Below are 15307 nucleotides of genomic sequence, written 5' to 3'. Positions count from 1 at the left end.
GACTTAGTCCCTGAGCTTTTGTGCTCAAGGTTGGTAGTGTACCAAATGAATCACAGCTTCACTTCCAACCTTTTGGTGTTTAACTGGTGAAAGAGACTCATTGTCTTTATTTCCAAGGTGACCTCCAACCCTAATCGTCAGATCTCAGCCTCCTCTGTAGCTAGTATTATATGCATGACCACCAATAAAGCAGTTTTCACAAGTTGTATTTAGGAGATGTGATTCATATAGGTACAAAAATGATAAATTGCAATGAGGTCAAGGGTGGAGTTGAGAAACTGGAGCCACCCAGTTACCAAAGAGCATCTTCAACCTGGGGATTCACAGTGAAGCCAAAGTGAAGTGAAGAAGGCCTCCACATAGAGATTAGCATGTGGACATACTTCATCCCATTGTGTAGATTTGACAATCTAAACAATCATACCGGTGTTAGATGAACAGGGTGATCACATGGTATTTACCTCTGGCAGGCCATGAAGATGATGTGTAAAGATAACACTGCTCTTTCAAAACCAATGGCACAGGATTAACTCATAGCCAAAGCAGTGTTTTCTTCAGTACCATTTACTACCAGAACTCCATCTGAGTCTTGATTTGATGACCTACATCTTTTAAAATATTAATGTTCTCTGCACCACATGCTCACATAATTCTTCTACAATGCTCTTTTCCCCCAATTTTGATGATGATTTATAAGCTTCCCTAAAAGATATGCCAACCTCCTTTACTGTTCTGAAATATCACTTCTAATCTTATCACATGGTCCCATGAATAACTCCTATTGCCCTTGCTGGGAGAGATCTGGTGTCTCTTACATGCACTGCAGGACAAAGCTGGTACTAAAGAAAACCAGGAGAACACAGCTGGCTGCCATAGTTGTGAAGGCCATCTGGTAAATTTAAGGAGCCATAATAATAGGATGAGGAAGACTGACCCAAAATGTATCTATTTGAGTGTGGTTAAAATCAGCCAGGCTCTGGGAATAACACATTACATTCTCCAGATCCACACTCCGGGGCTGCCTTCAGTATGTGTGGACATGTGGCATGGGACTTGTGAATTTCAAATCTGCACAGACTTCAGGTACTGAAATACATGGAAGACTTGGAATACTAGGCTCATATCAGAGCTGCTGGTAGGCTTTCACTGCCCTGAGGTGTGAGGAATGTAGCCACCTGGCTGAGAGATGAGGCTGAAAACCAAGGAAAGAGATGAAGAACAAGGAAGACATAAGAAAACATTTCTGAGGATCTTCCTGGAAGAAGAAAGAGCATACAGGAAAGAAAGGTGTTAATGGTCTGGGCCATGTACCTGAATGAGGTCTGGGTCCAAAGAAAAAGTCTGTTCCTCTCAGAATAGAGAGTAGCACTTCACAAATGAATATAGAATTTATATATCTATTTTTCATATGTAGTAAGTTACCTATAAAACTAAAACATTAATTAATATAATTCTAATTGTCTAACTCAGCATTTTAATGCTGACACTGAAAAATAGTGCTAGGAACAATGAGCAGTTATATTTCTAGCCTGACATAATGAAGCTCAGGACACCATCTGTGCCTTTAAGGACAATCAGTGGCCTGATCACTGCAGAGGACCCTTGGAGACTGCTGGGGACAGCACTGACACTGCAGCCCCCTCTCACCTCCCACAGCTGGACAAGATGTGTGCACATGTTCCCTTCAGGGCTGCATATCTGCAGGGTCCACCCTCCCCTCACCTTTCTGACTTGCCCTTAATGACTTCACTACAAGAAACCCTGTGCATCATCCTTGTCAGGTTTGATTACAGTTTACAAAGTGGACATGGGGAGACACAATCCCCTCTGTAAACACGGTCCCACCTGCCATGCGTGCCATGAAAGCCTGAGATGAACTCCCTGGCTTCAAGCTCCTATGGACAAGGTTAGGTTTCAGGTTTTACTTTGTGAGATTTGTTTGCCATGTAGTGGCCTTTTTATGACATAGCAGTGGACAAGATTTTCATTAGGATTTTTACCGTTCTTTGTTAATAGTTGTGCAGATTCCCAAGAGTTTTATATGTATAATCATGGTATTTTACTTATTTTATTGTTGGATAAATTGTAATTGTCATATATTAACAACAGGAGGTTAGTTTGTGATGAGAATCCCTACCTGAATGCAGCTTATTTTGAAAAACTCACCACCTCCTTTCTATTGCTATACTCTTCCTCTCCTACTCCCACCATTTTTCATACTGTGTAAAGGAACTTCATAACTCAAATGCACATGAGAGTATATATATATACATGTATATCTATTTATTTATATACCAATGCATCTTCTACACTTAGTTTGCTTTTGTCCCTTTCTTTCACCCTTACCTGTCTCCCTTCAGATATTTTCCATTTTGGCATTCATGTTTTATCATTATTATTATTATCAATGCCATCATCACCATCACCACCATCATTGCTACTATCATTTAAGTCTGGGTTCCACAAGTAAGTAGGACCAAACACTATTTTGCTTTTGCATCCTGACCTATGTCACTCAATATGATCATCTAGTTCTTTTCATTTCCTTGCAATTTACATGATTTCATTGTTCATCTCCCTCTGTCCTTACTAGTGAGCCAGAGCATTAGCAGCCCAGGAGCTTACTAAAACAATTCTCTTTTAAGAGTCCTGGTAGGACAAGACAAGGACAAGCTGAGCCTTCATCTCAGACTCAAAAGGGAAAGTCCTCCTTAGGGAGCACTATGCAAATTAGCAGGTGGGTGCAGCAGTGTAAAGGGAGCACAAGGCGGGCAAAGGCCTTTTGTGTAACAAACTGAAAATTATATCCACCTGGATACCATATTTCAGAGGCTCAGAAGGACAGATCTGTGTTTTTTATAAGACACCAAAAGCATTATCTGATTGGTTCTCCTGGGGCTGATGAGAGGGTTGTCAGTGAGCCCCTCTACCAAATCCCCCAGTGACCTTTAGAGCCTGGCTGTGGCTGAGATGCACTGTCAGCAGGCAGAGGCACCAGAAGTAGTAGCTGGGTCAGTCCAGACTCTCAAATTTGCTCCCTCCACCCCCCAAGTAAGTTTATATTTGGTCTTGCATCACCGTGGGTGTTGAACTATTTGTTACTCAGTAGTAAGTTGCAATGTCTTCAGAATGCAGGCTGCTGATAGTGAAAGTAGACTCTTCCCCATACATTGCCACTAAATCTGGATGTCACCGCAGACTATAAATTGGATGACTAATAAATCAAGAGTTTAGGAGCATCGCCTTGTTTCTGGTGATGCCACTGTGAATCATCACTAATCCCTGATTGGATCTGCAAGTGATGGAGACTGTCTCCTACAGATGCACACAGAGAGGATGGACACTGGGAAATGGGGATGTCATATCTGGCCCCTATTATTGAAAACATAAACCAAATATCCACGGAATCAATTATGTTCTGGGAGTTCTCTGTTAACCCTGGGCTCAATAAATTCTTAGTCTTGGCCTTCCTTATCTTTGGGTCAAAGCAGCAGGATCCCCTGAGCTGAACAGGGGCCCTTACTAATCCTGTGTGCTGACTGGGATTGATTGATGCACAGGGTGTGAGCAGACCATGAAGAAGGGTTCAGGCAGTTGCTTGTGTGGGAGCACATGCAAATCCTCAGGAGCTGGGCACAGCTGCAGGACCAGGGCACAATCCCTGAGCTTTCTTGCTTGAGGCCCATGATCTAGGCATTCTAATACTCGGTTCAAGAGGACTGAAGAGAGTGGACATCATTGTCTCATTCCTGAATTTAGAGAAAATGGACTTGGTATGACCTAAATGGCCATTTAGTATAATGCTGGAAGTAGGTTTGTCATATACAGCCTTTATTTTATTGAGGGATGTTCCATAGATTCCTAGTTTTTCCAAAGCTTTCATCATAAAGGGGTGTTGGATCTTGCCAAATTCTTTCTCTGCATCTATTGAGATAATTGTGTGGTTCTTATCCTTGCTATTGTTTAATTTTATTAATTGATTTGCATATATTGAACAAGCTTTGCATCCCTAAAATGAATCCTGTTTGATCAAGGTATATGATTTTTTGATGAGTAGTTGAAGTCAATTGGTGAAGATTTTCTTGAGAAGTTTTGTGACCATATTCGTCAAAGAAATGGGTCTATCGTTCTCTTTCTTTGATGAGTCACTGCCTGGTTTTGGATGAGGGTTATGCTGGCTTCATAAAAAGAGTGTGATAGTGAATTTTTGCTTTCAATTTCATTGAAGAGAATGTTGAGATTCCACATCACCCCAGTTAGAATAGCTATAATCAAGAAATCTAGTAACAACAAATGCTGGAGGGGACGTGGACAGAAGGGAACCCTACTGTTGGTAGGAGTGTAAACATGTTCAACCACTTTGGAAAGCAGTATGGAGGTTCCTCGAAAGACTCCACATAGAGCTCCCCTATGAACCAGCAATGCCGCTTTTGAGCATTTACCTAAACAATCACAAACAAGGTCATACCAAAGCTACCAGCACAACCATGTTTATCACAGCATTATTTACCATAGTTAGGATATGGAACCAATCCCTATGCCCCTCAATAGATGAATGAATCAAGAAAATGTGGTACATGTATACAATAAAATTCTATGCCTCCATCAGAAAGAATGATATTGCCCCATTTGTGAGGAAATTGAAAGGCTCGAAAAAATTATATTAAGTGAAGTAATCCAGGCACAAACAAACATATGTCCCATGGCATGTGGAGGGCTTAAGTGGTAAAGGAAAATCTATCACTATTCATGCATGACATGGTGCAGATGGGGAGAACCATTGGTTCCCCCTGCGATAGTTGTTTTTTTTTTTTTAATTGTGAAAATATCATACAGAGGAGTTACAATTACATGATCAAGGTAATGAGTACATTTCTTATCAGGCATTGTTGCCTCCTGCTTTGTTTCCCTTAACATCTCTTCCCATCTCATTCACCACCACCATCGCCACCCCTCCCCCCACCCTGTGCCAAAGTTATAAAGTTTGTTTTATGACAGAATATCTTGTACATCTCATTTTTGTAGTGGGTCCACCGGTATCCCTATTTAAACAACTTGTTTTGTCCCTTCCCCTCCACAAAATATACCAACATCAAATACAGGGAACACAGGGGTTATACCATGGGGGAGGGACATATAAAGCAATGAAGAAATTTCTCATAAATATGTTAGAAACAATAGCAAGAAAGAAAAAACATTTGAGTCCTTACCTTGGGGTTCATTTTGCCTAACATCAACTTATCTGACCATTTCTGCTTTTCTCAGACATATACTAGTTATTGCAAATGAAGGAAACCATGGGAATATATTAATATACATTTTTCCAAGTCTTTCCATTTCCCAAAAAATGAGGCAATGTCATTCTTTGTGATGGAAGCATAGAATTCCATTGTGTATATATACCACATTTTCTTGATCCATTCATCTACTGAGAGGCATCTGGGTTGGTTCCATATTTTAGCTATGGTAAATAGTGCTGCAATAAACATAGTCGAGCTGGTAGCTTTAGGATGGTGTAGTTTGTGATCATTTGGGCAAATGTCCAAAAGTGGGACTGCTGGTTCATAGGATAGCTCTACGTGCAGTCTTTTGAGGAACCTCCATACTAGTTTCCAAAGTGGTTGAACAAGTTTACACTTCCACCAACAGTGCAGTAGGGTTCCATTTTGTCCACATCCCCTAAAGCATCTCTTGTTATTAGAGTTTTTGGTGATAGCCTTTCTAACTGGGTGAGGGGAATTTCAATGTTGTTTTCATTTGCATTTCTTTTATGTCTATTGGCCATTGAGTCCCGATGACTTCCAAGGATACTAATGTTGACTTCCTGAAGCCAGTGTGCTGGGAACGTATTATACTTAGAAGGAAAGGAGCCGTTACTCTCTGTGTGAATTCATCAGTGTTCTTAGTTACAGATGTCAAGTGCACTCAGTGCCAATGGACTGATCATGGGAAGTGGATTGGTTCACAAACTATTGAGAAGTTTAAGGCAAAGGGTCTAGAAACTCAGTTTTAAGAGTGGAGTTGTACATGGAGCCTGTAGAGGGAAACCTTGCTCTATACTCACTTGCCTCCTGCAGAGAAGAGCTGCCACTCCCTTCCTGCTCCAAGAATATGGCAACCAGATACCAGTGTTCTGAACCCAACTCCTGGCCTGCAGCTCTCCTGCCTTATTCACACCCACATTTCATCCTTCTGGGGCTAAATAGATGAGTTGGGTATGTTATTCTACACCCCCTGCTTAGAAACTTATTTTCTCGGGCTGGGAAGTTGGCTCATTGGTAGAGCACTTTCCTTGCATGCCTGAGGTCCTGGGTTCGATTCCTCAGCACCACATAAGCAAAAAAAGAAAAAAGCCAGAAATGGCACTCTGGCTCAAGTGGTAGAGTACTAGCCTTGAGCTGAAGAGCTGAGGGACAGCACTCAGGCCCAAAGTTCAGGCCCCACAAGTTACCTCCCCCACCAAAAAAAAGAAAGAAAGAAGCACATTTTCCCACACTTATACAACCTCTTAAAAAAATCTACCTCACCATATTGTTATCTAACAAATTGCCAAAGTTTCCACTACAATAATAGCCATCCTTCTCAACCCAGAGATGGTGATGCCAAAGGCTCTCAATACAGCATCCATCTTATATCATTGGTCAAAGTTAGAACATTTTATAAAGATGTGTACTTAGCTTTTAATTGCTGTGACAATACCTTAATAAAAGTAACTTGAAGGGAAGAATTCTTTATTTCAATCTTAGATTAGAAATTTTACTCTGCCATGTGGGCAAAGTATAGTGGAGCTCACATCATGTCACCCAAGAAGTAGAGAGAATGTTGTACTTACTCCCCCTCCCTCCTTTATTGCACAAGAGACCACATCCTATTGAAAGGAGCTGTGGACTATGAGGTGGATCTTCTTCTCTCAGTTAATTCTCTCTAGAGAGTTGGTCACAGACAGGTTCAGAAATATACTTTCTTAATCTGCAAGCTATTCTACCCACTTGTCAATGCAGAAGAACTACTACAAAAGGTCATCCAAAGTATTTCTGTTTTCTTGAATTTTTCATGAAAATGGTAAGTGTAGAAATAAGATTATTTAGCAATATATAGGCTAGCAATATATAGGTTTCCTCAAAAGTCTCCATGCTCTGCATTCTTACATTTTTGTCTTTAGCACAGTCTCTGGACAAACTAAGCTACCTTTCATCAGATGCCTCATAATTTGTGTTTGTGTATGTGTGTTTGTGTGTTTGTACTTGTACATGATGCATCTTTCTCTTGATATTTATAAATATACACACACATATATGCATGTTTGCAGCAACAAATAAATCTATATGCCTGTTTTAAAACATCTGGCCCATAGGGACATATGCCACTCATTTTTTAACTGTGAACTTAATGGTATTTGATAAGTTTTTATTGCACATATAAAGTCACATTTTATTGCTCCATTTATATATTACATACATTACTGTCTATTACATTATATATTTCTGTAATATTTGTAATAGTACTAACTATTCCTTGGATGTTTCCATAAATGAGCTAAAATTTATTCTATTTATTCATATATTTTGTGGATTTTTTATTTCTCCTGTTTCCGATCATTTTGTAAATAGCTATACTGAAGCAATTGGTTTTTAACGAAAATAGTTTGCAATGAACCACTCGAAAACTTTTTGGCATACAACCCTAGTACTTATATTAATCAACAATTCATTTTTTGGTTACTCATGGAGCTTGAACTCAGGGCTAACGCTCTCCACTTTGAGCCACATGTCCACTTCTGTTTTTCCAGTGATAATTGGAGATAAGAGTCTCATGGAATTTCCTGCTGACATCCTCAGATGTCAGCCTTCTGAGTAGTTAGATTTTACAGACATGAGCCACCCGCTCAAGTCTATTCACACTCTTAATGACTGTTGATCCGACTGGCGCTCTTGTGTTGCAGGTCACTCAGTTTGCCTCTGACATGGATTTTGTTAGATCTTCCTCAGTCGCCAAAGAGTCACTTCTAGAGTTCATAAGCAACATCTAGAGATTAAAGTACATAGAGAAATTCAGGTCACAAAACACCCAACACAGAAGCACATTTTTAGAGAGTTTATAGTGCAAAGATTAGATGGCAGTGTCTTGAGCTTGCTAAGCAATTCTTTTTTATTTTATTTTTACTTCATTTTAAAGATACTATACAGAGGGGTTACAGTTACATGAGTAAGGCGATGAGTACATTACTTGTACATTCCCTTGTTGTTGTCCCACCATCCCTTCCTCCCCAACCTCCCACACTCCATGAACCATACACCTAGCCTTTTCTGTTTTAGTTTTGTCAATTAAACATGTCACTTTATAAATACAACGCATCTTGAATAATGTTACTCTTTATCTTTATTCTCTGTCCTTCTCTATCCAACCCATTTCCCTCCAGAAACATTTCCATGTATAAAAATACATATTAAATTATTAAATATGAATTTATGACTCTATATATGTATGGTATATGGAAGACCCTTTTCAGTCTCTTGGAAATAGTGAAGTAATATGGGTCACTATTTTATCTCTACCTGTTATACAGTCACATAAGTGTTCTAAATATATTTTATTTATTCACATTTTTCATACTTTTTTCTATGTTTGTATTTATTTAACTGGGCCACAAGCCAAAAGTGCTTTGACCATCTAAACTGTGAATAAACAACAGAAAAAAATGATGTCCAATCATTCTAAAACAAGGTACAAATTTATATTACTTCTCCATTGTATTTCCTCAAGTTACTATAAAATCATTATTTCATTCTTCCTTTATCATGTGAACTGCAGGAAAGACAAAGCTGGTACTAAATAAAACAAAGTGAAGGAAGCTGGGTGCTGTGTAGGTGTGAAAGCCACCTGGTAAACTTAGGGGACACATTAATAGATTGACAAAGAGAGGACGCAAAAGCATTGACACAAGTAGGGTTGAAAGAAGCCAGATTCTAAGGATAACCCCTGAAATTTTCATGATGTATGCTCCAGGGCTGGCTTCAGCAAATGTGGCCATGTGGCTTGTGAATTTTCAGTCCACACAGACTCAGGCACCAGAATCCATGGAAGAATTTGGAATAATGATCTCAGACTAGATCTGTGGGCAGGCTTACACTTCATGGGTTGTGAGTTTCTGCCTGACAGATGAAGCTGCGGACTCACGGGAAGGAGGATACTGGAAGACTTTCCTGTGGACCTTCCTGGGAGAAGGAAGTACAGTTCAGTAGGAAAGTGTTTATGGTTTGGGCCATGAACCTGAATGAGGTCTGGCACAAGGTTCTATATCATCAGAAGAAAAGCTACATAAACTTTTGAGAGGAAATAAAAGGGAAAAGGATAAAGATAACAGGAACTATGCTAAACATGGTGGGGAACTGAATATTCATTCATTGCTGAATGGAATTTAAAATTTTACAGCAATGATAAAATTATCTTGAAATTGGGTAACAAGTTTGATAAAAAATATACTTATTACCTTGTTTATGTAACTGAAACCCCTTTGTATATCACCTTGACAATAAAAAAATATGAACTTGGACAGTGTTTTCTAAACTTGAAAGCTTCATTAAAATACATTTCAAAAAACAAATGCTAGGGCATTTATCCCAGAGTAATGCATTTCATTTTCGCATAGAAACTTGTAAAGAAGTAGTCTTACAATCCTTACCACTAGTAAAACTAAGAATCTCCCCAACTATTCCTAACTGATAAAAAATAAATAAAATGTGTTTCTTCAACCAAGGCATTCTATTCAATATAAACAGGAGCTAAACTATTATATACATTGACGGAATGAACTATACTGAATAATACAGCCAATCTTAAAATGGGACTTTTTTATATTTTCTTTTTGTGAAGTGTTGGCCAGGGATGAGGGACTAGCAAAAGGGAATTCTGTGGCTCATGGACAGCCCCAGGAGTCTGTGGCATTGGTAGGGAACCTCCATGATGGTGTTGACAACAGAGAAACACAAATATGTGGTACCTATATATTCTCAACATTCACACATACATGTGGGCTGCTTATGTGATAAGCAACCCAATGCACACATATCTGCACATGAACAAACACCAAAGTGTGCAAGTGATTAACATAGAATCTCTATGGATTGAAACAATGTTAATTTCCTGGTTTAAATAATGCAGCACAGTTATACAAGATGTTGGTACTGGGATAGTCTGGGGGACAGATGAAAAACACCTCCTAGTAATTTTCTTTGCATCTTTATGGACATTTATAATTATTTGAAAATAAACAATAAGAACATATAATAGTTTTCTTATTCAAAACCACTGAAGAAATGGCTTATAATTTCTCAGTGGGAAAAAGCAAAACAAAACAAAACAAGGAACTTTCTAACTCCTTCCCTCTAGTGGCAGAAATATCTGCATACTTTACATCGAAGTAGACTGTTGAATGCCAATCAGTAAGAGATATGTGACATTCTCCATAGAATGTCATAGAACTACAGTAGGCACAACACAGTAAAGCTTAAATTTAAGTATTAAATTATGTTATATGTTTCTGTTCTTTGTCTACATGTTGTATAATTAAAAGCATGGTAAGAAGTAGGTATGGTCTAGATCCATAGTATAACTAACTCTACATGGAAGAATCCAGCAGGGGAAGTCTTCATCTGGATCTGTATGTCTGTAGATTTTTGCAGGTTTTTGTAACACTAAATCTCTGTAATGTTTAGAAAATTTATATATTAGATATCTAATATCTAAACATGTTGATGAATTATTCAATAAATTTCACTAAAATCATGTTCTTTAGAATTTTAAAATAAAATACCAAAAGAAACACTTTAAAAATAGATTTTAAAAAAAGATAGAATCCTGTGCCTGAACTGAGCTCCAAAAAGCCAATGAAAGTAATTGTTCCCATCACAGTTTTTTTCTATGTAAGATCCATAGCTAAAACAGTATAACCAAGAGCAGATTAATTGTGCTATATTTATATAATAGACACTACTGGGCAATGAAATTCAACATCTGGAAGTCGGCTCTAACCTTGTTCCATCTCTTGAATGGTGAGTACATGGAGACTCATCTGCAACTCATTTGTGAAGTACAAGAGGGGTGGGGAATTCCTTGTGTCTCAAGACAACCAAATAATCATAAAATTAAAAATGTTAGCAAATGAGTAATAAAAATTGATCATAGAAAGTTGTGTCTTCGTTTCTGTTAGGGATTCGATAGCTACTAAATGATGTCACTATTTCTACATATAAGAAAAATTCAGAATTAAGAAATAACTAGCAAGGGTAATAGTATAGGGTTTTGCCGTTGTCATATGCTCAGAGACTCAACATGTGGATTGAGAAATCCCTTTGAGTACTCAGTAAAGTTGTTAGAGGATTGTCTGAACTAGCATGTCATTATAAAATTTAGGAAAAATTTTCCACTAAGCAATGATGCAATGTAAATAGCAGAAGTTTGAAAATCAGAGATGTAAACATTCAACTCAAATGTAACTTTTCCACTTGAAATCTGGAAATTGGAGAAACAATATATTTTGAGGAAAATTTCTTTTCAATTCATAATTGCATACTATCAAAATATCACCTTAATGAGAAGTGAACAACAGATTTTACAATTTCAAATGATCTCTTAACTTCATATTTTTACAGTATTAATCCCTCCATGAAGAGACCTGAGTCTAATGAAACACAACATTCAGGGAAGAGTGAGGCATGGTGCTTTTTTATTGTGAAAATACTCTACAGAGGGGTGTATTTGTAGTCACAATTAGATAGAAAGTAGTTATGAGACAGGGCTCAATGTGACCCCAGAAGCACTTTCCCATACTCCTGTCAGGATGAGATGCACAGCAAATCTTGCTGTGTAGACTTAAATAAAATTGAATGAGACGAAGTATATATGTTTGGTACACACATCCAGAGAGAGACTTTCCCTGATGGATTCTTCCATGTAGTTAGTTATACCATGGACCTAGATTACACCTACTTCCTGTGATTCTTCTAATTATACAACTTGTAGACAAAGAACAGACACATATAATTTAATACTTAAATATAAACTTTACTATGTTGTGCCTACTATAGTTTTATGGTTATCTCTTACTGATGAACCTTCTACTTCCTCCAACCAAGCAACCTGGCCCTGTGATTGGAACTAGGATTAGGATAACCCTAAAGCCCCAGACTAGTCCAGATCTATTTCAGAACAATGACACCAATGTAGGACAAAATCCAGCAACCCATCACCTGGGTTATTACCCTGAGTCCAGAGACACAGAGAGGAAGAGAGTAAGCACAGAGATGAAAAGTGCTGCCAAAAATCTAAGAACACCAGAAAGTCAACAGAGAACTGATGGATCAAAAAGGACCCTATGTAAAGGACAGTGTCTTGGTTCAAGTTCTCATCTTCTATTTCAATTAGGCTCTCAGAGTCTAACAACAATAATCAGAGTTTCATGCCAAACAGTCACATTTTGATAACTCAATAAGTATATGTTGCCACTTTGATATCTTCCTTTGATCACCAGAAATTAGATCTCTGGCATAGCTCTCCTTCAGTCATTCTGACAGAAAGGACAATTCAAGAATCAACTTTGTCCTTTGTCTCATCATTTTGTTGTTCCCCTTCCATTCACTAATTCAGATAAATGTATATATAGTACACAGCTTACCAAAATAAAATAGTGACACTAGGGGATAAACCATAGGGGAAAACAGAAAAAAAAAGAAAAAAGAAATAATTCAACAGCAATACTCACAAAACAATATGTTGGAAATGAACCTTACAACTTGGTGGGGTGTGATGAGGGAGGGAAAGTGGGAGGAAAATGGGGGAGAGAATAGCAAGCTTCCACAAGAAATGTACTCACTACCTTACATATGTAACTGTATCTCCATTGTACATCGTCTTGACAATAAAATTGAATTTTAAAAAATCAGCTTTCCTTGAGGGGACAGGAGAGAATGGTATTATTTTACTCAAAAACTGACTTGTTGAATGGTAATTTCTTATCTTACTAGTTAAAAATAATAAAGATGTAATTAAAACAGAATCATCTTTTTCAATCTATATTACCCTCATGACCACAGAAGTTTTAAACTAAAATTCAAAGCTTAAATTTTATAGGCTCTGTGGCTCGGTTCCTCAGATCTATCCTTTTGACCATCATTCCACGACAGGTCATCCATTCCCCAGATCCACAGGGGTCCAACCTGACTGCTTTTAGGAAGGTGGATGGATTCTGAATATGTGAACAGACAGTGCACACAAGAGTTGTTTTGTGATTTGTGTGGAGAAATGTGAGATGAAGGGTCGAAGTGATCTGCTGACGATCAGTACAAGATCAGGACTCACTATTGCAGAATCAAGCAGAACAGTTAAAGGAGCCTAACTTCAAAACTGAGGTCCAGACAATTAAATGTGTGGCTAAAAACAATCTGAATATTGTTGATTTACATGTGTGTCTGGTCTGGATTAACTAAATCACAAGACACATGAGTGGAAAAATCATTTACAAACATTGCCTTTTAAAACGAAACACCTGGGCACCAGTAGCTCAGGCTTGTAATCCCAGCTGCTCAGGAGACTTAAATCTGAGGATAGCAGTTCAAAGCCAGCTGGGGCAGAAAAGTCCGTGAGAGTGTTTTCTCCAATTTGCCACCAGAAAACCAGAAGTGGCACTGTGGCTCAAGCGGTAGAGTGCTAGTCTTGACATGAAAATCTTGGGGGCAGTGTCCAGTGTCCAGAGTTCAAGCCCCATGACCAACAAAAACAAACAAAATATACCTAGAGTGATGCCATAGATTGAAACCAGAAGTGATGGTAAGCTATAACTATGTCTCTTACAATATGAAAAGAATTTCCAGAGAATCATGGAGAAAGAACAAAACTGATTGTACCATGCATGCTATGAGAAAGAGCTAAGAACCAAGAATGGTGAATTAGAGAAACAGAGGAGAGAGGCGCACAGGTAGCTCCCTTGGTTGCCTTAGTATTTGGCAGTGAGGCATGTGCAGAGCCTATCCAAGGCTGAAGAAACAAAGGATGAATGGTTGGGTGGAAATTCCTTAGTCTCTTCTCTGTGTTTCACTTGACAGTGAGGTGGAAAAAACTCAGTTGCTCCTCTGTGTTCCACTTGAGGTTTAAAAGCCTGGAAAATTGCTCACCTTGGCTTCTTCTGCCAGGTCCACTGAGAGAATATAGTAATTAGCAACAAAAAGAGATTTAGATGACGCTCTTGGAGTAAACTGTTTTCCCTTGCTCCTGAGTGGACTAGCAACAATTGCTACCAGTTGTAAATATGAGTCGAAAGCAGACAAGTGCACATTCTGGAATGTCAAATTATTCCACTGTTAGGAAAATTAATGGAGCAGATTCCTGAAAAATTTCAAGAAATAGATCCAACAATGTCACTGCTAATGAAGCCTGTGGAAGGGCCACTGGTGTCTGTGGCTCCAACTCCAGGTTGCCTCTCCAGAGAAGAGGGCTATTCCTATAAATCTGCCTCAGAAGGATGAAATTCCTGTCAGCAGCTACTACAGACGTGGTCTCTTCGCCAGTAGCCTTCCCTGTATGGAAGTTTGTCTCCATTTGTGTTTCTGGAGGATTCATCTGTTTATGGCTACATGAAGGTGCTATTTTTACCCCAACCCACCCCTTTAATCTTTCCTACATACAAACTCACATTTCAAAAAAGCAGCAGGAAAAAGGCATGTCCACAGAATAAACTGGAAATATTATTGTTACAAGCACTTGGTGGTTCTACAACAGATATCTCAAAAGTAATCTATTGACTAAATTATAGAAGTGAACCCAAACTGTATTTTATTTAAAGATTTTTTAAGACAGTAATGAGTTTAAGATTACTATTAACATAGTAATGATCTTACCATGACTATTGACCTATTATATTGGATCGATATTTGCTTTGGTATGGTTTTCCTTAATAACAGTCCATCTTCTAAATCTGGATCTGTAAAGGTTTAACTACAGGATTTTGGCACAAATTTGATTTTATGGGCTAATTAGAACAGAACCAAACAGAAAAATGGGTAATTATGTGGTACAAGAGAGTAGATTAAGAGGTTTGGGAAAACAGACATCACTCCCATCTTCCTTAAAGTAAATTTCAACCCTAGGCTAGCTCAATTACAAGGAATGTAAGTTTGTATTACCAGTATGGATAACAGCAGGAGGTGACTAAAATCTAAAAATAGACTTATGAAATGATTTGACCACCTCACTCCTGGGTGTATAGCCTAAGGGAAAAAACCCAACACACAAAGTGACATTTATTTAGAAAGTC

The 15307-nt window shown here is 38.3% G+C and overlaps 1 pseudogene; it reads right to left on the bottom strand.

Annotated features, from left to right (window-relative positions):
- The window catches only part of LOC122116639, a 1030500-nt pseudogene that overhangs the window by 19803 nt on the left and 995390 nt on the right, over positions 1-15307 (bottom strand).

The sequence above is a fragment of the Dipodomys spectabilis genome, unplaced genomic scaffold (assembly GCF_019054845.1).
Source record: "Dipodomys spectabilis isolate Male_0828 unplaced genomic scaffold, ASM1905484v1 ptg000137l, whole genome shotgun sequence".
Classification (NCBI taxonomy): Eukaryota; Metazoa; Chordata; class Mammalia; order Rodentia; family Heteromyidae; genus Dipodomys; species Dipodomys spectabilis.
The sequence above is the reverse complement of the archived record's forward strand: the minus strand, read 5'-3'. Positions and strand labels throughout refer to the sequence as shown.